The sequence below is a fragment of the Cherax quadricarinatus genome, chromosome 82 (genome assembly GCF_038502225.1).
Source record: "Cherax quadricarinatus isolate ZL_2023a chromosome 82, ASM3850222v1, whole genome shotgun sequence".
NCBI lineage: Eukaryota > Metazoa > Arthropoda > Malacostraca > Decapoda > Parastacidae > Cherax > Cherax quadricarinatus.
Window position 1 is genome coordinate 18,474,781 of NC_091373.1, and position 24,147 is coordinate 18,498,927.

General features: G+C 42.3%; 1 protein-coding gene across 9 annotated transcripts in view; it reads right to left on the reverse strand.

Annotated features, from left to right (window-relative positions):
* The window catches only part of LOC128702897 (nuclear receptor coactivator 1), an 852,422-nt gene that overhangs the window by 609,732 nt on the left and 218,543 nt on the right, over positions 1 to 24,147 (reverse strand). The gene's annotated exons all lie outside the window — the stretch shown is intronic.

The window sequence follows — 24,147 nt, forward strand, 5'->3', positions numbered from 1 at the left end:
GAGAGGAGTGTGGGGCGTCTTGCCAGGAGAACGTCCAACCGACCAGAGAGAGCGAGTCAAAGCAAGACAGTCTCACCCAGGTGAGGTGCGATCAACCCCCCCTGGTCACGTGACTCCATGCTGCTTCTGCCCAGCAACACCGAGAAGCAGGCAGGGAAACGAGCAACGAGCGATAATTACAGTAGTTAGACAATCAAGACTTGAACTATGAGCACTGAACAATATATATAAATGTTACATCCTACCTAATAATATAACTAAGTCAAATAATAATATAGAGCAATATATTTACGATTTAGCTATTATCGCAAATATAAGCAATATAAAATTATAAGAACAGGTAATATACATTATGTACATTGTGACCCATTTAGGGGTTGCAATATAAAGGAATAGATGGCAAAGTGGGGAGATGGATCTTCAAATTTCTAACAAATCAAACACAAATAGTGGTCAACAGAGTTAAATCGGAAGCTGCCATAGCGAAAAGCTCTGTTCCACAAGGCACAGTACTCGCCCCAATCCTGTTCCTCGTCCTCATATCAGACATAGACAGAGATGTAAACCATAGCACCGTATCATCCTTTGTAGACGATACTAGGATCTGCACGAGTGTCCTCCATTGAGGACACGGCAAATCTCCAAGAAGATATAAATCAAGTTTGCAAATGGGCAACAGAGAAAAATATGATGTTCAATGAAGACAAATTCCAACTACTCTGTTATGGAAAACTGGAGGAAATAATAGACAGAACTGAGTATACTACAAACTCTAATCATACAATAGAGCGGAGAAGTAATATGAAGGACCTGGGAGTGGTAATGTCTAAGGATCTCACCTTCAAGGATCCCAGCAGTGCCACTATCACATCTGCGAGGAAACTGATAGGATGGATAATGAGAACATTCATGATAAGAGATGCTAAGCCAATGATGATACTTTTTAAATCACTTGTTCTCTCTAGGCTGGAATACTGCTGTACATTAACATCCTCATTCAAGGCAGGTGAAATTGCAGATCTAGAGAATGTACAGAGAACCTTCACTGCACATATAAGTTCCATGAAACACAGTCGGGCTGTGGTTCGAACGTTGGACTACGTGCGGCCAATAGTAACAGCCTCGTTGATCAGGCCCTGATCCACCAGGCCTGGTCATGGACTGGGCCGCGGGGGCGTTGATCCCCGGAATACCCTCCGGGTAGACTCCAGGTAACTTTACCTTGGTATATTAACATTAATAACCTACATTACCTTGGTATGGAAACAACGCTTTTGGGGCAAATGTAGTCTTCAGGAGGAAACTGGACAAGCATCTCCACCAAATACCAAGCTGTTGTTGCTGGCATCCAGGGGGCCGCAGCAACAACAGTCTGGTTCACCAGACAATCACCAGACGAGCCTAGCCCAAGGGCTCAGGGAGTAGAAAAAAACTCAGAAGACGATATCTCACAAGATAATGAATAAAGATATTAACTTCAAAACCATCCTGTGATTTACCTGTGACCTGGAAAATCCCAGATGGAATGCTCACAAACCTCAACACTGAAATTACATTAAGAATTTGATACATGTGCAAAATCTGGATATGTTTATTTGTATACGTTTTGCCATCCAGTGGATTTATTAGTACAAATTCAAGGACATAATGGGAAGACTGTAGAACTACAAAAGACGAGGTACTCAGTCCTGCTTAGAATTGGTGATGAGCATCGTAGTCTTGAAGAATCTAAAGCACAGACAGGAAGATTAGCGTTTATATATTGGCGTCAGATGAAGGAGGTGCAGCAGAGGTTGCAGAGCACCTCCAATAAAATGCTAGAGGGACGTGACGAGTACACAGACATCTGTGTCAGAACACTACAACAATTCAGTGCTTTCAATTTGTATAAAAAGGAAATTACCAACACTTATGTAGCTGTCTTCAAGAGAGTATCTTATAAGTTCTTAAAGTCAGTTCCTGATTAACCAGGCTGTGGTGCATACGTTTGACTGCTTGCAGCTAGCACTAACAGTTTGGTGGTTAAGGTCAGCAACCAGAAGGCTTGGTCTGGGACCGGACCACAAGGGCGGTGATCCACGAAACTGACTTAAGAAAAACTCAGACCCTGGCCTGGGGCCAGGTCTCCCCTGTTGACTCCCCGGTCGACTAGGTTGTTGCAGCTTGCAGCCCGCCAACCTATATATCCATCACAACTTTGTTCATCTGCCACACTTTGGTAAATATTTGTTGTAAACAAATTCCACAAACAACAGTGAGATGTAAATTACTGAAAAATATTTACATCAGACTCTAGTAGTATTAAATCTAAATTAATAATTCATGTAAATATTTCAAGGGAAAAAAGTGTTTCAATAACTACAAATTATTGTTCAGGTCAAAGTAACACATACGTTGCCAAATAAACGTACCTATATAGTAAACAAGTAAATTATGTATTACTGAGTAAATTAAACAGCACATATTTACCGGGTATTTTCCCCATTTTTATCTTTTCCATACTGTCGATAATAAACCATATATCAGGAAGGTGGGTTGTGCGCCGAAGTTTCTGTGGAGACACAAAAAGGAATGTAGCTCAGAGTACAGTGGTACCAACGGTCATATGAGTGCGAAACATGGGCTTTAAACGTTGCAGCAAGGATGCTGGAAGCGTTGGAGGTATGTCTAAAAGCAATGGGTGGATATTTGAAGGATGTATACCTGAAAGACGTTTCCACGGGGGTCAACGCCCCCACAGTCTAGTCCCAAACTAGGCCTCCTGGAGCATGAAGGCCTGATCAACTGCTGGCCGCATGCAGCCCAAAATACGTACCACAGCCCAGGTGGTCAGGCACTGATTTGAGGAAAGTGTCCAGTTCACTCTTGAAGTCAGCTAGAGGTTTGTTGAAAATGCCCTTTATGCATGTAGAGAAGGCGTTGAAGAGTCGAGGACCTCTGACACTCGGCGAGTTCTTCCTCTGCGTATGCGTCGCACCCCTACTTTTTAATGAAAGTGTTCTGCATCACGTTGGCGTTGATGGTGTGAGTATTATGCAGAGAATTCGGAGTTTGGAGATTAGGTGGCTGGCGTGGGTTTGGGCACAGATGGAACAAAATAGGATAACAGGGAGTGTACATAAATCTAAGGTGGAGATGAGTAGGGATCCTCATATGAAGGATTTAAAGGAGGGGTAAAGGAGGTTTTAAGTGCTAGGGGGCTGTACATCAAATAAGCTTGTGTGAATGCGTTAGATCAGAGTGGAGGCAAGTCCTAAATATATACTCACTGGAGCGGAGGAGGAGAGATACATGATAATACATACCTGGAAAATGCTTTAAGGTCTTATCCCAAATCTGCACACTACCACAACATACTGGAGTGAGAGATATAGGAGGAAGTGCAAAATAAACCCAGTGAAAAGCAGGGGTACAGTGGGCACAATAGGCGAACACTGTGTTAACATTCGTGGCCCCAGACTATTCAACATCATACCAGAAGATATCAGAAACACAAGTGTAGAAATCTTCAAGAGGAAACTGGACAATCATCTTCACCAGGTGCTAGATCAACCAGGCTATGATGGATATGTGGGTCAGCAGGCCACTAGCAGCAACAACCTGGTTGACCAGGCAAGCACCAGACGGAACTCATAGAAGGTTATATCAAAGGTACTCAATAAAGTGTAAGACTAATATGAGAGACTTAGTAGTCATTATATCAAATCGTAAAGAAAATGATAAGGTGGATAACTAGAACATTCAAAACAAGGGATGCCAAGTCAATGATGATAATCAAGTCACTTGTTCTCTCTAGCCTGGAGTACTACTATACTCTAACAGCTCCGTTCAAGGTAGGTGAAACTGCAGACTTGGAGAATGTTCAGAGAACCTTCACCGCCTGCAAAGATTTAGTCAGGCACCTAAATTATTGGGAACATTTGAAGTCCCTCGATCTGTACTCCTTGGAAAGTAGGCGAGAGGTACAGTATGATATATACCTAGAAAATTCTATGAATGGTCCCTACTTCACACACACAAATCGTTCCCCATGAGCGTAAGAGATTTGGCAGACGGTGTCAAATTCCTCCAATGAAAGTAGGGGTACAATGAGTTCATTAAGGAAAAACTCAGCAAGTGTAAAGAGCCCAAGACTTTTCAAGGTCCTCCGTTCATATTAAAGGGGAATTACCAACAGACCCCTTGCTGTCTTCAAAAAGGAGCTGACTAGTTCCTTAAGTCAGTGCATGTTCAGCTGAGCTATGATCAGAGGGGGGGGGTCATAATTTCTATTCTAGGGTTGGGGGCAGGCTGTCTCGTGGGATGGGGGACTACAGACTTTGTTTTGAAGCAGCATTATTTTTATTTGGGGACTAGGGGGGTTTTGAGGGCACTGAAGCTCCCAAAGCCCCATGTGGCGCAGCCCCTGACTATGGTGCTTACGCTGGACATTGTGCGGCTAATACCAATAGTCCTGTTGATCAGGTTATCCACCGGGAGGCATGGTCTGGGACCGGACCATGACGGCGATGAATCTCCAAACACATCCAGGTAGATTCCAGGCAAGTGCCGTATCAAACAGGCTGTGATGAATATGTGGACTATAGGGGTGCCATCAGCAACTGCTGACCATACAAGCCTGGCCCAGGGCCAGTCTCCGGGACTGGGAAAACTCGTAAATTCATCGAAGGTATGTCAAGGGTATCAAACATGTAACGTGTAACTATATGTATGTGTAAATTCATGGAGAGAGTTGAGGTGTGGCCAACCATAGTGCTAGCTACCGTGTAATAGAGGGTCGTACAGACTCCACAACCAGAAACTAATGTTTAATTTGGAAAGGTCTGTTGACCACAACTGTGAACCTTTGACAGCACGATTTTCGGAGAAGCCCAAATCGGTAGGCAACCATGATTCAATTCCCGGCATGGGTGGAAACGTTGGGCATGTTTCCTTACACCTGCTACCCCTGTTCACCTAGCAGTTAGTAGGTACTTGGGTGTTATGGGTCGCATCCTGGGGTACAAGATTGAAGGACCACAACGGAAATCAGACAGTCCTCAATGACGCACTTTCTTGGATGGCTAATCCTCTGGGTTAAAAAAAAAATCCGAACAAATCGGGCAGCAGCTAGATGTCTAGCTCTTGTCCTTCCAAGTCACAGTCAATGTACGAATGTTAATTAACAGCTCATTGGGTGCCCCTTACATACTGACAAATTTAGGGCAGAAATAATGACATTAAACTGGAGTCTCTTGGAAGAGCAGCTGGTGTACAACCAAGATCCAACCAGTTGTTGACTGCTGCTTCACACACGCCTGTGCTCCCCACCTCTGTGCATGGCCTCCAACACCCACACACACCACAACACACACTACTCTCAAAACACACTAAGATCTATAGCGTTTCCCAGCTGAATTTAAATGTTTATATCAAAGTATGAAAAGTTATACGGCATATATTCAAGACATAAAATTACGAAAAATAAAAATCCAAACTACGTAAATTACAACCAGATAAAAATAGAGGAGTATAAAACTAGCCATTTGGCAACAGTTGAGAGCCCGGATGAAACTGGTGCTGGTTGCCATGTTTCACTCTCAATATAGCTGGTATATCTTTCATGTGTTTATTTCAAGCCAGTAGGAAAAAGTTCACACGCAGCGGACTAAAACTACATTAGCCGTAATTAATGTACAATACATACCAATACAGCTGTCAACACTGTACAAAGATACGTTATAAGAAAACATGATGTCATTAATTGTCTCTGGGTTTCTTACCTTCACTCCCTGCCGGTCGAAAGTGAAAACTATTACCAAACAGAACACAAATATTTTATACAATGAAAGTAAACTAAACAAAAATAAAACACTGGACAGTGAAATCCAAGTTTATTACATATGCAAGAAGAAAACCTAGTGAGTGTTGTGGCGGGTGTGAGGCCAGATAAATACCCTCCAGTAATGGCGTGCGTCTTACAAGCACTTGCTCCACTACACTCACACTTGATGCTTTTATACTCAAAATTATCAACAAATCTCAAAATGGAAAACAAATATATGAATTATGACAGATCGGTTTATGAATTTAAGTAAGACCATAAATGAAGCCAAGTTTCTTTCTGCAGAATATTACAGCCAACATCACTACACTCACAATGGCGACAAAAACCAGTATAGACAACGTTGATACGAGGCCAGTGTAAAATTACTCCTCCCAAGACAAGCCCACAGGCAGAGGGCGTAGCATAGGCCGACCAGAACACCAACACCCACCCCTTCACCCCACAACCTCCACCCCCCTCCTCACCCGTAGTTGATGGAACCTTGCTGGAATACTTGACAATTATCCTCAGTGCCCCACTGACGTCTCCCAGCTGAGGCTGACACTTCAACACCTTGTATGAGCCCCACCATCCTCACTCAGTGATGGAATATGATCAGTAATTTTCATATACCATAGTGTAGCAGCACACTGATGATGTATTCAATTTATAACAATCTTTCCACACACCTAACAAACCAACACCCACCTCCACCCACTCCACACTACCTCTACTCTCCACCCACCAACACTACCTTCACTCTTCACCCACCCCACACTACCTCCACCCATCAACACTACCTTCACTTTCCACCCACCAACACTACCTTCACTCTCCACCCACCCCACACTACCTCCACCCACCCCACACTACCTCCACTCACCCCACGCTACCTCCACCCACCCCACAGAGCCTCCACTCTCCACCCACCCCACACCACCTTCTCTCTCCACCCACCCCTGGATTGCCTGGAGGTTATTCAGGGGATCAACGCCCCCGCGGCCCGGTCCATGACCAGGCCTCCCGATGGATCAGAGCCTGATCAACTAGGCTGTTACTGCTGGCCGCACGCAGTCCAACGTACGAGCCACAGCCCGGCTGATCCGGCACTGACTTTAGGTATTTGTCCAGCTCTCTCTTGAAGGCAGCCAGGGGTTTATTGGCAATTCCCCTTATGTTTGATGGGAGGCTGTTGAACAGTCTTGGGCCCCGGACACTTATGTTTTCCCTTGGTGTACCAATGGCGCCCCTACTTTTAATTGGGGGGCATTTTGCATCGCCTGCCCAGTCTTTTAATTTCGTAGGGAGTGATTTCTGTGTGCAGATTCGGGACCATTCCTTCCAGGATTTTCCAAGTGTAGATTATGATATATCTCTCCCTCCTGCGTTCCAACGAGTACAAGTCAAGTGCTTCCAAGCGTTCCCAGTAGTTAAGGTGCTTGACAGAACTTATACGTGCAGTAAAGGATCTCTGTACACTCTCTAGATCTGCGATTTCACCTGCTTTGAATGGAGATGTTAATGTACAGCAGTATTCCAGCCTAGAGAGAACAAGTGATTTGAAAAGGATCATCATGGGCTTGGCATCTCTCGTTTTGAGCGTTCTCATTATCCTCCCCACACTACCTTCACTCTCCACCCACCCCACACTACCTCCACTCTCCACCCACCCCACTACCTCCACCCACCTCAGCAACTACAAGTGTGTGACAGACTAAAATAGTTGAGTATCTTCAACAATAGCCGGGAGTGGAGTGTAACATTAAGACATGCACTGCCACACAAACTGCAAAACAATACCATTATAAAAGATTTAAACAACATAAACATTAAGATCCATTAGTGAACAACAAAATTATTCAAATACAGTGACAATGTAAACAAAGACACAACACAAGCACTGACAGTACAGACAAAACACAAACACCGTGACAGTACACAGTCACAATAACAACACAAACACCGTGACAGTACACAGTCACAATAACAACACAAACACCGTGACAGTACACAGTCACAATAACAACACACACCCACAATACAAACAGTCACAATAACAACACAAACACCGTGACAGTACACAGTCACAATAACAACACACACCCACAATACAAACAGTCACAATAACAACACACACCCACAATACAAACACAGCCACAATATAAACAGCGCCAAAATGCAAACACGCAACTACAATACAAACAGCCACAATACACAGCTACAATACAAACATAGCCACAATATAAATAGAGATAACACAAACATCGCAAATTACAAACTACATTTCAGACACAAACGGGCGCCACAGTACAAGCACAGCCTCCCTCTTCTGGGGTGGTAGCGTTAGCCACTTCTGTGGAGGGGGCTGTTGGTAAGTTGTACAGGGCTTTACACTGATAGAAGATAATGGAGAGGCTGTGCGGGAGACACTAATAGATTCCGGCACTAATGATAAAAGAGGAAACAAGTGCCATGATACCATAGGAAAATTAAAAAAAAAAAAAAGGAGTTCATCACAGATTCATTAATAAAATCATAGAAATTGGGCTGAGAGAATGGAGGGAAGCGAATTTCTAACTCCCTAGAGCTCTCAATCTATCTTCGCGCAGTGGATTAATTTCGTCATTCTTTTCTGAATATTTTCTAATGAATTTATATTCATTCTGTAGTATGGAGACCAGAACTGAGCTGTAATCTCTAAGAGGCCTTATATATGATGTGTAGAGCTGTAATATATATATATAACCTCTGGATTCCTGATACTTATACTTCTTGATAGAACTCACAGATAGCTGGTTGCCTTATTACTTACGCTTAGGCATTGCTGTCTTCGTTTTAGGTTGCTGCTTACCATAACCCCCAAGTCTTTTTCACATTCCGTATGGTCAAGTTCTATATTATTTAGTTCATAAGTGCTAGGGTTATTTACATTCTCGAGATTTAGCGCATTTACCAACACTGAACTGCATCTGCCACTTTTCTGACCGCACGAACTTGTCTAAATCCTCTTGAATTTCAGTGGCATCTTCCTCTGAATTTATTACCCGGCTTACTTTTGTGTCGTCAGCGAATATGCTCATATCACTTGTTATTCCCTCGTCATTAATGTATATTATGAACAACAATGGGCCTAAAACTGATCCCTGTGGAAAGCCACTTGTGACTGATCCCCACTCAGACTTCACCCCATTTATGCAGATTCTCTCTGCTCCCTGTTGGACAGCCAAGCCTCTATCCATGACAGGACTTCTCCCCAAATACCATGAGCTGCCACTTTCTTTAACAGAATTTTGTGTCTACCAAAAGCTTTACCTAAGTCCAAATACACAATATCGTATTCTTTATGATCAACTGCCTCAAAAGCTTTACTGAAGAAAGTCAATAAATTAGGCAGGAACGGCCCCTCGTGAACCCATGCTTAGTATCACAAATCAAATTGTGCTTATCACGATGACTTTATAATATCAGCTGTAAATGACTAGTAATTTGTTTACAAATGAGATCAGAGTTAATGGGTGGTAATCTGACGGCAGTGCCTTATCCCCTGCTTTAAAAATAGGAATTACATTAGCCATCTTCCACATATCATACACTAGAATTGTCTAAGGATATATATTAAAAACGTTAGTTAATGGCTCGCAAAGTTCCATTTTGCATTCTTTAAGAAATCATGAAAAAAGTTCATCAGTGCCTGGGGACTTATTTTCCATGGGATATCGTTTGTGTCTTCTTAGAGCGAAAACCGAGAAAAAACATTAAAAATCGAGCACCTTTCATTCTGTCAGTAAGCTGTCTATAGTTTTAAGAGGACCTAGCTTTTCACTAGCCTTTGTTATATACAGTGCTAGTCACGGCATTATGTCGCCCCTTCCACACACACGTACCAAAACACAAACATACCATGAAAGATTATAATATATATATATTTGCACACTTACTGAGGTTTTAATACTTGGTGCTGCATCCATTATGCTTAATCACATCCCTTAGCCATGTAGGAAGACTCTTACACAAATTCTTGAGGGTTTAGGGAGGTATATTCCATGCCTCATGTAGAGCAGCCTCCAGCCGTGGGATGGAACTGATATCCTTGCCCAGTAAACTTTGCTTCACTATTGACCAGAGGTTCTCAATAGGGTTTAGGTCTGGAGAATTTCCTGGCCAGTCATTAAAGGACCTCACTTCACAGTCCTTAAACAATAATTTCAACACTCTGAGCACTGAAACACCCCGAAACCATGAGCGAGTCTGGGTGTTTGGTGGTCCCACAGGTGTAGTGTGGGTCTAGCGGGTCACTACCTCTGGGCTGGTACACACGTCCCCCACGGTTACAGATGACGGTGAAGGTTGCTTCATCACTCTAAAGTACTTCAGACCACTGCTGAGGATTCCAGTGAAGATATTTCTTTGCATAATCCAGCCTACATTTCTTCTGTGGCTTGGAGAGGATCGGTTTCTTAACCTGGTAGTGACTACTGTAGCCCAGTTCTGGGACAATATGATAGGAAATCTTGAGTCTAGTGACTTTCTTGATATGGTTCAGGATTGCTTTTTAGAACAGGTTGTGACAGAACCAACTAGAGGAAACAATCTGCTTGACTTAACATAAGAACATAAGAACGAAGGAACACTGCAGAAGGCCTACTGGCCCATGCGAGGCAGGTCCAAGTCCCTACCGGCTTAAGCCAATGCACCCAACCTAGTCAGGTCAGGTCACATTGACTCAAGGGAGGAACACGGCAACCGACCCGTTAGCACAAGCTATCAGGTCTAACTCACACCCACCCACATCTACTCATGTATTTATCCAACCTATTTTTAAAGCTACACAACGTTCTGGCCTCTATAACGGTACTTGGGAGTTTGTTCCACTCATCCACAACTCTATTACCAAACCAGTACTTTCCTATATCCCTCCTGAATCTGAATTTTTCCAACTTAAAACCATTGCTGCGAGTCCTGTCTAGGCTAGATATTATCAGCACACTATTTACATCCCCTTTATTTATTCCTGTCTTCCACTTATAAACCTCAATCATATCCCCCCTAATTCTACGTCTTTCTAGAGAGTGCAGTTTCAGGGCCCTTAGTCTATCCTCATAGGGAAGGTTTCTGATACATGGGATCATCTTTGTCATCCTCCTTTGTACATTTTCCAGAGAATTTATATCCATTCTGTAATACGGTGACCAAAACTGTGCAGCATAATCTAAATGAGGCCTAACCAAGGATGTATAGAGTTGAAGAACAACCTGAGGACTCCTATTATTTATGCTTCTTGATATGAAGCCAAGGATTCTATTAGCTTTATTGCGAACACTTATGCACTGTTGTCTTGGTTTCAGATTACTGCTAACCAGAACTCCTAAATCTTTTTCGCAATCCGTAATATTAAGATCTACATTATTTAGTTTATATGTGGCATGGTTATTGTCCTGTCCAACATTTAGAACTTTGCATTTGTCTATATTAAACTGCATCTGCCACTTCTCCGACCACTGCATCAGTCTATTCAAATCTTCCTGGAGTGCTCGAATGTCCTCGTCAGAATGAATTCGACGGCCTATTTTGGTGTCATCGGCAAACTTGCCGATGTCGCTCTTTATGCCCTCATCTATGTCGTTTATGTAGATTGTGAACAGCAGGGGGCCCAACACTGACCCCTGTGGAACACCGCTCGTGACGCTTCCCCACTCTGATTTCTCCCCATTTATGCAAACTCTCTGCTGCCTATTTGTCAACCATGCCTCTATCCAGGAAAAAATTTCTCCTCCTATTCCATGTGCTTTAATTTTCCTCAATAGTCTCTGATGTGGGACCCTGTCAAAAGCCTTACTGAAGTCCATATACACAATATCATATTCGTTACCATGATCTACCTCCTCAAATACCTTAGTGAAAAAAGTTAATAAATTCGTAAGGCAGGAACGTCCCTTTGTAAAACCATGCTGAGATTCTTTGATTAATTTATGCTTTTCAAGGTGGCTACGAACTGCCTCGGCAATTATTGATTCCATAAATTTTCCCACTATGGAGGTTAGGCTTATTGGTCTATAGTTCGAAGCTAAGGACCTGTCACCTGTTTTGAAAATAGGTATCACATTTGCCATTTTCCACTTATCTGGCACCATGCCAGTTTGTAGTGATATGTTGAAAAGATTAGCCAAAGGTGTGCTAAGCTCCTCTTTACATTCCTTTAGAACCCTTGCATACAGTTCATCAGGGCCTGGGGATTTGTTAGGTTTTAATTTATCTATTTGCCTAAGGACCATGTCACTTGTGACCCTAATAGTGCACAGTTTATTATCGTCCTGTTCTACATAATTTATCATTACTGGAATATCGCTGGTATCCTCCTGTGTAAAAACTGAGAGGAAGTATGTGTTAAAAATTCTACACATTTCCTTATCACTGTCAGTGAGCTGACCCGAGGAACTTTTGAGTGGGCCTATCTTGTCCCTGATCTTACTTCTGTATACCTGAAAGAATCCTTTTGGGTTAGTCTTCGATTCTCTTGCAACTTTAACCTCATAATCTCTTTTTGCTTTTCTAATTCCCTTTTTTATTTCTCTCTTTAACTGAATATATCGATTTCTTAATTGCCCCTCTCCTCTTTTGATTTGCCTATATATGCCTCTCTTTTGACCAATCAGATATTTTAATCTATTGTTCATCCATTTAGGATCATTTTTGTTTGATCTGATTTCCCTATTTGGAACATAATTTGACTGAGCAGCTAGAACTATGCCCTGGAAAGCATCATATCGGCAACCATCACCACCTACCTGACCCCTAGTCAGGTCATTCCAGTTCAGCCCACCTAAGTAATTTTTCAGTCCTATGAAATCAGCCAAGCGAAAGTCAGGGACGGAGACTTGATTGCCATTATTAGGGGAATTCCATGATATGTTAAAACTGAGTGATTTGTGATCACTCTCCCCAAGCTCATCATTAACCTCAAGATTATTAATTAGACTTGGTTCTTTCCAACAGAGATTTACTAATTAATAATCTTGAGGTTAATGATGAGCTTGGGGAAAGTGATCACAAATCACTTAGTTTCAATATATTATGGAATTACCCAGATAACTGCAATCAAATCTCTGTCCCAGATTTTCGCTTGGCCGACTTCATGGGACTGAAAAATTACTTGGGTGGGCTAAATTGGGATGTTCTAACTATGGGTCAGGTAGGCGATCTTGGTTGCCAATATGACGTTTTTCAGAGCATAGTTCTAGCTGCCCAGACAACTTTTGTTCCGAGTAGGGAAATTAGATCTAACAAAAATGATCCCAAATGGATGAACAATAGATTAAAACATCTCATTGGTCAAAAGAGAGGCATATATAGGCGTATCAAAAGAGGGGATGGGCAGTTAAGAAATCAATATATTCAATTAAAGAGAGAAATAAAGAAAGGAATAAGAAAAGCAAAAAGAGATTATGAGGCTAAGGTCGCAAGGGATTCAAAGACTAACCCGAAAGGGCTCTTTCAGGTATACAGAAGTAAGATTAGGGACAAGATTGGCCCACTTAAGAGTAACTCTGGTCAGATCACAGACAGTGATAAGAATATGTGTGAAATTCTAAATACCTACTTCCTCTCAGTTTTCACCCAGGAAAATACTAGCGATATTCCTGAAATAATAGATTATGTAGAACAGGATGATAATAAACTATGTACGATTGCGGTAACTAGTGACATGGTCCTCAGACAAATAGAGAAACTAAAACCTAACAAATCCCCAGGTCCTGATGAACTGTTTTCAAGGGTGTTAAAGGAATGTAAAGAGGAACTTAGCATACCTTTGGCTAATCTTTTTAACATATCACTACAAACTGGCATAGTGCCTGATAAGTGGAAAATGGCAAATGTAATACCTATTTACAAGGCAGGTGACAGGTCCTTGGCTTCGAACTATAGACCAATAAGCCTTACCTCCACAGTGGGAAAATTTATGGAATCAATAATTGCCGAAGCAATTCGTAGCCATCTTGACAGGCACAGATTGATTAATGATTCTCAACACAGTTTTACAAAGAGGCGTTCCTGTCTTACGAATTTACTAACTTTTTTCACTAAGGTGTTTGAGGAGGTGGATCATGGTAATGAATATGATATTGTGTATATGGACTTCAGTAAGGCTTTCGATAGAGTTCCACACCAGAGGCTATTGAGGAAACTTAGGGCACACGGAATAGGAGGAGAAATTTTTTCCTGGGTAGAGTCATGGCTGACAAATAGACAGCAGAGAGTTTGCATAAATGGGGAGAAATCAGAATGGGGGCACGTACAAGCGGTGTTCCTCAGGGGTCAGTGTTGGGCCCGTTGTTCACAATTTACATAAACGACATAGATAAGGGAATAAATAGCGACATAAGCAAATTTGCTGATGACACCAAAATAGGCCATCCAATTCATTCTAATGAGGACATTAGAGCACTCAGGATGATTTGAATAGACTGACGCAATGGTCGGAGAAGTGGTAGATGCAGTTTAATATTGACAAATGCAAAGTTCTAAATGTTGGACAGTTAAATAACGATGCCTCATATAAACTAAATAATGTAGATCTTAATACTACCGATTGCGAAAAGTATTTAGGAGTTCTGGTTAGCAGTAACCTGAAACCAAGACAACAATGCATTAGTGTTCGCAATAAAGCTAACAGAATTCTTGGCTTCATATCTAGAAGTATAAATAATAGAAGTCCTCAGGTTGTTCTTCAACTCTATATATCCCTGGTTAGGCCTCATTTAGACTATGTTGCTTAGTTCTGGTCACCGTATTACAAAATGGATATAAATGCTTTGGAAAACGTACAAAGGAGGATGACAAAGATGATCCCATGTATCAGAAATCTTCCCTATGAGGATAGACTGAGGGCCCTGATTCTGCACTCTCTCGAAAGGCGTAGAATTAGGGAGGATATGATCGAGGTGTATAAATGGAAAACAGGAATAAATAAAGGGGATGTAAATAGTGTGCTGAAAATTTCCAGCCAAGACAGGACTCGCAGCAATGGTTTCAAGTTGGAAAAATTCAGATTCAGGAAGGATATAGGTAAGTACTGGTTTGGTAATAGAGTTGTGGATGAGTGGAACAAGCTCCCGAGTACAGTTATTGAGGCTAAAACGTTGTGAAATTTTAAAAATAAGTTAGATAAATACATGAGTGGGTGTGGGTGGGTGTGAGTTGGACCTGACTAGCTTGTGCTGCTGGGTCTGATGCAGTGCTCCATCCTTGAGTGGGGATGACCAGACTGGGTGGGTCATTGGAATAATCCGGGGGGTGGGTCATTGGTCTAATCCGGGAGGGGGACATGAACCTGCTCCGCATGGGTCAGTAGGCCTGTTGCAGTGTTCCTTCTTTCTTATGTTTTGAGAGAAGATGTAGGTTTTCTTTCGATTCTCTAGCAGTTATCTTTGGTGTACTCTCTAACTGCTTTTTTAACACAGTTAAGGTATGAACAGATGTCTTCTTCAAGAGGCCAGGCCGAGGTTAGGCAGACGGTAATTCGACACCGCCACCAGCCCAGAAACGCTGCACCCAGTTCCTCACTGAACGATCACAAACAGCAACATTCCCCACTATTTCTTTCATCTGATGCCCAGTTTCAGGTGTTAAAGACCCTCTTTTACCCATAATCAAACATGTATAGCCCCAAAACCAAAGAGAACACTGGACAAAAGATGGGGCGGATGAGAGAGAAAAGTGCAACACTTCTCACCACAGCAGCTACGTGAGCACTGAGGAGTCACTGTGGAGTGTAGAGGCAGGCCATGACATCATGCTAATAGTTGCTACCCGGCATAATGCAAAGACGAAAAAAGACCCCCCTGTATGGTAGGCCTTTGAGTTTTGTCACGGCATTATGCTGGAGCGCTCACCTGGTACAATGCTGTGACTAGCACTGTGTATCTGGAAAAACAAAAATTTGTGTTCGTTTACGAATGTCTTTAATGAGTTTTGAGAGATTTTCTACTCCTAGAGCCCAGCCATAGGCCAGGCTCGCCTGGTCAACCAGGCTGTTGCTGCTGGTAGTCTGCTACCTCGCATATCCATCGCAGCCTGTGTTGATCTGGCACTTGGTAAAGATACCTGTCCAATTTCCTCTTAAGACTTCTAAACTTATCCCAGCAGTGGTTCTGGTATCTTCTAGTAAAATGTTGAATAGTCTGGTGCCACAGACATTGATACAGTGTTCCCTTATTGTGCCCACTGCACCCTCTTCTTTTCACTGGATATGTTTTGCACTTCCTCCTACATCTCTCACTCCAGTATGTTGTTATGGCAGTGTGCAGATTTAGGACAAGACCTTGAAGTACTTTCCAAGTATATATTAATGTATCTCTCCTCCACTCCAGTGAGTACATATTTAAGACTTTAAGGTGTTCCCAGTAATTTAAATGCTTTACTGATTCTATGTGGGCCATAAACGACCTCTGCGTCTGTTCCAGCTGATATTTCCCCTGCCCTGAATGAAGCCATCAACACTGAGCAATATTCCAAATGAGAGAAAACAAGTAATTTAAAAGGTGTCACCACTGGAATTATTTCCCTCTATTTGAAAGTTCTTACTATCCACCTAGTCATCCACCTGGCTGTCGTGACCTTCGTCTTTGATATACCTTTGAAGAGTTTCGAGAGTATATCTACTCTCTGAGCCCGGCCATGGGCCAGGCTCGTCTAGCGCTCGCATGGTCAACCAGGCTGTTGCTGCTGGAAGCCCGCTGCCCCACATATCCATCACAGCCTGGTTGATCTGGCACCTGGTGAAGATACTTGTCTAGTTTCCTGTTGAAGGCTTAAACACTTGCTCCAGCAGTATTTCTGATATCTTCTGGTAAGATGTTGAAAAGTCTGGGACCCCGTATGTTGATACAGTGTTCCCTTATTGTCCCCAAAGCACCCCTGCTCCTCACTGGGTTTACTTTACACTTCTTCCCATATCCCTCATTCCAGTATGTTGTTATAGCAGTGTGCAGATTTGGGACCAAGCCCTCGAGTACCTTCCAGGTATATATTATCATGTACCTCTCTCTCCTCCGCTCCAATGAGTACATGTTCAAGACTTGTAAAGTAAAAGGACACAAGTGCAACTAATGTGACATTTATTGTGGCAACGTTTCGCTCTCCAGGAGCTTTATCAATTCGGTAATTCTACCAACTTTATTACAATTTGTTCAAGACTTGCAGGCGTTCCCAGTAGTTTAGGTGCTTTACTGGCTCAATGTGAGCCGTAAACGATCTCTATTTGTTCTAGCTCCGATATTTCTCCTGCCCTGAACGGGGCCGTCAGCACTGAGCAATATTCTAAGTGAGGGAGCACTAGCGATTTGAAGTGTGTCACCATCGGCATTGTTTCCCTTGTTTTGAAAGGTCTCAATACCCACCCAGTCATCTTCCTGGCTGCCGTGATCTTTGTCTTATGGTCTTTAAAAGAAAGGTCCGCTGACATAATTATTCCCAGGTCTTTTACGTGTTCCTTACGTTCTATTTGGTGACCCTCTTGAGTTTTGTATATAGTGCTTCTTTTGAGTTCTTCATTCTTTCCATACCTAAGCAGCTGGAACTTATCACCATTGAACGTCATGTTGTTTTCCACTGCCCACTGGAAAACCCTGTTTATGTCTTCCTGTACTTTTTCAGTGTCCTCTACCGTACTGACTTTCATGCTTATTTTAGTGTCATCTGCAAATGATGATACAAAAGTGTGCAGGGTGTTTTTATCTATGTCTGCTATGAGGATGAGGAACAGCAGAGGTGCCAGGACAGTGTCCTGGGGCACTGAGCTTTTGACCTCGCTGATGCTGGATCTTGCCCTGTTCACTACAACTTTTTGTGTTCTGTGTGTCAGGAAACCGAAAATCCATCTGCCTACATTCCCCGTAATGCCCATGGCCTTCATTTTGTGCGCTATCACTCCATGATCACATTTGTCAAACGCCTTTGCAAAATCTGTGTAAATCACATCTGCGTTTTGGTCGTCTTCCAGTGCCTCCGTAATTCTGTCATAATGGTTCAGGAACTGTGACAGGCATGATCGTCCTGCTCTAAAACCATGCTGGTTCGGGTTAAGTTGGTTGTGCTGATCCATGAAATTTGTAACCTGCCGTCTCATCACTCTTTCGAAGATTTTTATGATGTGAGAGGTAAGGGCTACTGGTCTGTAATTTTTAGCTAGTGCTCTACTGCCTCCCTTGTGCAAAGGAGCTATGTCTGCACTCTTTAAGGCCTCCGGTATTTCACCTAGCTCTAAGCTCTTTCTCCAAAGAATACTGAGGGCTCGTGCTAGTGGTACTTTGCACTTCTTTATAAATAAAGTATTCCATGAATCTGGTCCAGGTGCTGAGTGAGTGGGCATGATTTCCATTTCTTTTTCGAAATCTATGGGATTTGTACTAATGTCAGTTAGTTGGTCTGCACGGCCTTCTTCTGGAGTGAAAAATATTTCTGCATTTTCTACCTTGCTGTCATTTAGTGGGTTGCTGAACACCGACTCATACTCTTCTTTTAGGATTTCACTCATTTCCTGTTCATCGTCAGTATACGAGTCTCCTCTCAGTAGTGGTCCAATCCTACAGGTAGTTCTTAGCTTGGATTTTGCGTAGGAATAGAAATATTTTGGGTTTCTTGCAATATCCTGTATGACCTTTTGTTACCTTTGTACTTCTTCTGTGAGGTATTACATCCTAAGTTTTGCTTTAATTCAGTGATCTCTCTGCTAAGTCTATCTTTCCTCTGCTGTAGCATATTTGTGTTTTTAAGCAGTTCAGTAACCCGTTTTCTTCTTCTGTACTATCTCCTATGTTCTCTCTCTATATCTGATCTTCCCCTGGGTTTCCTCAATGGTACATGTTTCATACATACTTTGTATGCTTCTGTATTCAGCTTCTCTAGGCACCGGTGGGGATTTAGGGTGCTCATGTCTGATTCCCAGGGTATGTCTGATAGCTCTTGGTTTATTTTTTCCCAGTTAATTCTATGGTTGTTAAAATTAAACTTACTGAACATCTCGTCTCTAACTTTAGCGATGCAGTTTCCTACCCCTGAGTTAATACTAGTTTGAACCTCTATGATGTTATGATCAGAGTAAATAGCTTTTGGAAACTGTTATGTCTCTGATCAGTTCCTCGTTGTTTGTAAATATCAAATCCAGGGTATTTTCATTTCTAGTGGGATCAATTACCTGTTGGTTTAAAGAGTAATTTTCACAAAACCTCATTATTTCCCTGGTATGTACCTGTTGAGCCAGGATGCTTCCCGGGGATATTTCTGGTATAACATTATGTTGTGCCATCTTCCATTTTACATGAGGGAGATTAAAATCTCCAAGGAGTAAAATATTTGGTGTGAGATTTTCTAGCCTATCCAGATAGCTATCTATCTTCCTTAACTGATCTGTGAATTCCTCAGCAGTTGCCGATGGTGGTTTATATACTAGGATAATTACCAAATTCCTATTTTCAACTTTAATGCCTAGAATTTCTACTATATCATTCGTAGAATTCAGCACTTCTGTGCAACATAAAGTATCCTTTACATAGATTCCTACTCCTCCCTGTGACCTACTGATTCTATCACATCTATACATGTTGTAGTTTTCTATCTTTATCTCTCCGTGGTGAAGATACTTGTCCAGTTTCCTCTTGAAGGCTTCTACACTTGTTCCAGCCGTGTTTCTGATATTTTCTGGTAAGATGTTGAATAATCTGGGACCCCGGATGTTGATACAGTGTTCCCTTATTGTCCCCACCGCACCCCTGCTCCTCACTGGGTTTATTTTACACTTCCTCCCATATCTCTCACTCCAGTATGTTGTTATGGCAGTGTGACATAACTATTTCCAGGTCATTAGCAATTTTAATTTCATAGCCTGCATAGTGCTTCGAAAACTGTCATATTGACCGTTCTCTTCGCTAACCCAATCTACGTATGATATGTGTTTTCTATCAATTTGACTAAAGTTAAAGTCTCCTGGGATATGTTATCGTGGCTTGTAGTCTTAACAATTTCCTCCTAAAGTAGTGTCACTTAGTCCCAATCCAAGTTCGGGGGGCGGTATATCACTCCTAAAATTATTTTTTCATGCTCCTTCGAAATTTCCACCTAGTGAGTGTGGGTGTGTGCACTCACCTATTTGTGGCTGTAGGTGTGTGTGTGTGTGTGTGTGTGTGTGTGTGTGTGTGTGTGTGTGTGTGTGTGTGTGTGTGTGTGTGTGTGTGTGTGTGTGTGTGTGTGTGTGTGTGTGTGTGTGTGTGTGTGTGTGTGTGTGTATGTGTGTGTGTGTGTGTGTGTGTGTGTGTGTGTGTGTGTGTATGTGTGTGTGTGTGTGTGTGTGTGTGTGTGTGTGTGTGTGTGTGTGTGTGTACTCACCTATTTGTGGTTGCAGGGGTCGAGTCTTAGCTCCTGGCCCCGCCTCTTCACCGGTTGCTACTGGGCCCTCTCTCTCCCCGCTCCATGAGCTTTATCAAACCTCGTCTTAAAACTGTGTATGGTTCCTGCCTCCACTACGTCATTTTCTAGGCTATTCCACTGCCTTACAACTCTATGACTGAAGAAATACTTCCTACTATCTCTCTGACTCATTTGTGTCTTCAACTTCCAATTGTGGCCTCTTGTTTCTGTGTCCCCTCCCTGGAACATCCTGTCTTTGTCCACCTTGTCTATTCCACGCAGTATTTTATATGTCGTTATCATGTCTCCCCTGACCCTCCTGTCCTCCAGTGTCGTCAGGCCGATTTCCCTTAATCTTTCTTCATAGGACATTCCCCTTAGCTCTGGAACTAACCTTGTCGCAAACCTTTGTACTTTCTCTAGTTTCTTGACGTGCTTTATCAAGTGCGGGTTCCAAACAGGTGCTGCATACTCCAGTATGTGCCTGACATACACGGTGTACAGTGTCTTGAATGATTCCTTACTAAGGTATCGGAATGCTGTTCTCAGGTTTGCCAGGCGCCCATATGCTGCGTGTGTGTGTGTGTGTGTGTGTGTGTGTGTGTGTTCATTCAGTCTTTATACCCGTTTTTATACAGCAGTTCAAATGTTCTCGGACAGAGTGCCACCCTCACCTCCCTTCTCGATATTTCTATCAATGTAGAAGAACTTGAAACCCTGAATGTGACATTCCGCAGACACGTCCCGATTTTCCAAAATGAACCATCTCTCAATTACTGAAAATACATCAATGTTACCCACACATGTGACTAATCTCAACTCGTTCATCTTGTTTTTAGCACTGCGACTATTTGTGTAAAAAACAGACTGAGAAACCCTTTCTTCAGTTTTTTCTCCCTGTTCAAGCCCTGCTCCTCCACTATCTCTGCTGCTCCCCTTATCACCTAATGCGCCCGAATTTTCAATATTAACCAATAAGCCTACGTCATTCTGCATACAAAGGTGACGGTAAAGGTAATTGGTATCCCCAAAACACACAATATCGCAACCTTGATATTCTCACTGTTTAATTCTATTTTATTACATTTCATTCTTTTCCCACAAAACCCATACCTCTAACTATATCTAGCTGAAAGCCTTACCAGCTCCCTCCACTGCAATTGCCAATGTCTTCATCCCAGCTCTAAAAAAAAATGAACCCCATCCCTAGCATATATGTCATTTCTGCTGTAGTGGTGGTCCAAATTGTCGATGACTGGTACTGCTATATCCCTAAGTGTTTGTCCAGCCGGAAATTGACACCAACTGCCGTGGGCAACCATTCATTTCCAACTCCCCTTCCAGACAAAATGTCACATATTACAGGGTGCCCTCCCTTTTTCCTAATTATATCTCTTGCTGCCCTGTACCTGCTAACTACAATATATATACAAAACCACAGTACATTTAAGACCATTCAAACACAGCTACAATATAAACAATTCAACCACGATACTAATAGCCACAATATACACACACGGACAATACAGACACTACCACAATACAAAGGACACTGCAAACACAACTACTCTATAAGCCCAACCACAATACTAACACGTTCACAATACAAACAGTTGCAATACAAACAACCACTATACAGCCACAATATAAACAAAGCTCCAATAGACCCAATACAAACTCAGGCACAATACAAATACAGCCACGATACAAACACCTCCAAACACATGCACTATATAACCATAACCACAATATAATCACATCCACAATACAAACACAGACACAATACACACAATCACTATACTACACAGCCATAATACAACCACATTCACTATACAAACACAGTCATGCTACAAACACACAACTACATTACAAACAGCCACAATACAACCAGAATCACTCTACAAACTTAAAGATGCCAACACATTTGTAATACAAAGCCACAATAGATAAAAACAAGCAACCATAATACAAACACAACCACAGTACAAAGCCACCATACACACAGCCACAAACCAACAACACCAACAAACAATACAAACAAAAATACAAAATCTCATTCTAACCATCCATCCATCCAACTCTCTCCTCTCTCTCTCCCTCCCTCTCTCTCTCTCCATTACCATCTACCTTAAGCAAGAGGAACAATGTGTTCCACCTTGTACAAGTCACAAGAGCACCAGTCTGAGAGATGGTGTGGAATACAAAACTGTCCTTTAGTTTTCAACGTTGCAGAGGAACTACCCTCTTCTCCTCCCTACCAGCGTGCGTGTACTCACCTGTTTGTATGTGAGTGAAAAGACAACGAGAAGAGGCTGCAGACAGAGCCACAGTGAGAGTATTACGTAAGTGAGAGTAGTGCTGCTGCTGCTGGGAATGATAGAGTGAACTTGACCCACTGCCACAGTGACACCCATTCGCTTCCCACCTTCCCTCTCCCCCCACTAACTCACCACACACACACATACACACACACACACACACACACACACACACACACACACACACACACACACACACACACACGGTACATCCCTCATGTACAGCTACAATACACGTACCTGGGTACGACAGTGCTCACCTGGTAGGGTACAAACCCACCCTTGGTAGTGCACAACTGCTGAGTCCCTTGAACCTTTAATTATAAAAAAGACTGACATTCTATGGTTATCCCGGATCATTAACTCTCCGAGTTAATTCCAGAAGGTGGTGTACTTCCATACTGCCTACTATCATTATCCTAGCTAAGTCCTGCTTACAACCAACAAGTATTAAAGTTCTGCTTACACCCCACAAGCATTAGCTAAGTGTTGCTTACACCCTAGAAGTATTAGCTATGTCCTGCTCACACCCCACAACTATTAGTTAAGTCATACTCACACCCCGCAAGAATTTCCTTCAGTGACGCAACTCACAAATTTGTTCCATCCATCAACAATCGAAGACTGAAGACTGGTAACATTCTTTATTTAATAGTACACGAATCTGAATGTGGTACAACACACGTGACCCATCGTCTGGTACTACCCTTTGTACCAGACGATGGGTCACGTGTGTTGTACCACACGTGACCTTTGTACCTCAAACTGTCCAGTGTTCATCAGAGACTCAAGGTTAAATTTGACAATACGCCCGACACCACCAGATGAAAGCCTCCCGCGTTTTTAAATGTTGATGTTGTTGGGAAATTTATATAAATATGGGTTAACCTAACCCTGAATAACATAACTTCTGACAAATTTATTCCGCCTAATGAACGAATTGTAACTAAAATTGGAGAAGACTTTGTGTTGAGAGTCACACAGGTTGAGTTGAGTGTGGGTAGCCAGCAAGAGTAACACACTGATACAGACGCCACATTCATGCAACACTTGCACAATCCAGGTCAGCATGGGTTTAGGGTAGGTCGCCCCTGCCTTTCACAACTGCTACACCATTACGATAAGGTCCTAGATGCACTGGAAGACAAGCTCAATGCTGATGTAGGCACAACAATCTCCACACTTATATTTCTCGTTATTATAAGCGACACAGACAAAAACAGAAATCATAACACCGTAATATCCTTTGTTGATGACACCGGAATATATACAAGTGGTGTCCGTCAAAGACACAACGAATCGTCAAGTGGATATAAATCAACTTTTCCAGTGGGCCTCAGACAACAATATTTAAATATGACAAGTTTCATTTGTTCCGTTATTGGAGAATGGATGAAATAAAGACTACAAATTCATGAAGATCATAACAGTCTGAGTGAAGAGATCTCAAATTACTTATGGAAGAGTATAACCCAGATTATCCTCAGATACGAAACTACCATGACATTATTACAGAAGAGTTGGAGAGGAGTTGAAAACCACAACGCATATGCGGTATACACGGATTTCGCAAATTCGTTAGATAAATGCGATCATGGAGTGGCTGCACATAAAATAAGAGAG